Here is a 1,840-nt window from a genome sequence, read left to right as displayed (position 1 = left end):
AAGGTCTTTGAAGCTATCAGCAAAGGCTCCAGAGGCCTCAACGCTGACAGCTCCAGTTTCTTCCAGTTGCTAGACATAATGCCCCTGAACTAAAGGCTCAGGTCCGCCCTTCGTCTAAGCCTGTCCAAAGACATCACTCTGATATGCACTGACAAGAGAAAGCATAAAGGTGTGGGGCACGCCTTAACCATAGGTGCTGCCACATACCTTATGAAAAAGTAGCTTTTCAACCTGAAGAAATGGATGATCTCATCCAATGGAATTGTCAGGGAATTCATACAAAATGGGAGGAATTGCAACACCTAATAGCTTCCTGTAACCCAGTTTATATATATATCTGCAAGAGATTATGACCAAGAAAAAAACATCTAATGCCCATGAGAGGATTCCAAATTCAAGCCTATTATGGGAACTTTTAATGGGACCTTCTGGAGGAGTAGCAGTTATGTTACAGCAGGACATTCCCTGCCAGGCCATCCATCTACAGATGACACTGCAGGGGAAGACTGAGGATAGGCTTGACACAACCTTGCACTGTTGCATACATTTACTTTCCACCACAAAATTTCAACACAAATGTTTTGGAAGATCTAGGTCAATTGCCTCATCCATTCCTACTCCTGGGAGACTTCGATGGCTGGCATCACCTTTAGGGGGACACTGTGCAACCCTCGAGGAAGGACCTTGGAGTCCTTGTTCACATGAGTAGATACAGTTTTACTAAACATTGACAGACCCAATCACTTCCAAAATCAAACTGGGACATTCTCTAATATTGAGCTTTCATTTGGTTCCCTTGGGGTACTGTTGGATTTCACTTGGCAGTTCATGGAAGACTTACATGATGCGACCACTTTCCAATTTTTTGGAGGAAGTGAATGGCATTCTATCCAAGGGGTGACTTGAACATACCGACTAGAATCTTTTTTAGATGAACGGCAGACTTGCAGGAATTTGTAAATAATTTCCAGTGTGTTCAGGATTCAGTTTATCATTTCACATCATAAATTCTCCATACAGCAGAAGCATCCATTCCCAAAAGTAGCGAACAGTACCATCGACCTCCGGTACCGGAGTGGTCTGATGAATGCCAACAAGCTGTCAGAACAAGAAAAGCTGCACTAACGACGCCCCAACAATGTGACCTTGATCCATTACAAATAGACCCAAGCCAAGGCTAGGTGAGTGTTACAAAAGGCTAAATAGACATCGTGGAGACAGTGCATCTCGATTACCTACAGGATCCCCTTAACATGGGCATGGGACAAGGTGCCTAAGGTTGCTGGATAGAGCACATCTGTGTCACCACCTACTCTGAGGATAGATGGCACAATTCTAACAGACGGAAAAAGATGTTGCTAATGAGGTGGCAAAAATCATGTCAGAGATGTCTCCATCCTTCAGACTCAACATGAACGACGTCCAATGCAGTAGAACATCCATGTAACTTGCCATTTTTGCACAAGGAAATAAACTCTGCTTTGCAGCTGCCCCAGGAAGTGATGATATTCTATACCAAATGATATCTCACAAATTAGAGAGCTTCCAGAAGTTCCTGTTAGACCTATTCAATAGGATCTTTAGAGAGGGCAGAGTGCCATCCACATGGAAAGAAGCTATAATCCCAATCCCCAAACCTGGCATGGATGCTTCAATGCCAGGGAATTACAGACTAATTTCTCTCACCAGCTGCATGTGCAAGCTGATGGAGAAAATGGCAAATTTTAGGTTGACATTGCTACTAGAAAAGGAAAACGTGCTGACCAAATAGCAATATGGATTTAGAAAATTGAAAACGACCACATATGTCCTTGTGAGAATGGAGGCTGCTACATAAAAT

The sequence above is a fragment of the Penaeus vannamei genome, chromosome 38, assembly GCF_042767895.1.
Source record: "Penaeus vannamei isolate JL-2024 chromosome 38, ASM4276789v1, whole genome shotgun sequence".
Taxonomy (NCBI): domain Eukaryota; kingdom Metazoa; phylum Arthropoda; class Malacostraca; order Decapoda; family Penaeidae; genus Penaeus; species Penaeus vannamei.
Note: the sequence above shows the minus strand (reverse complement) of the source record.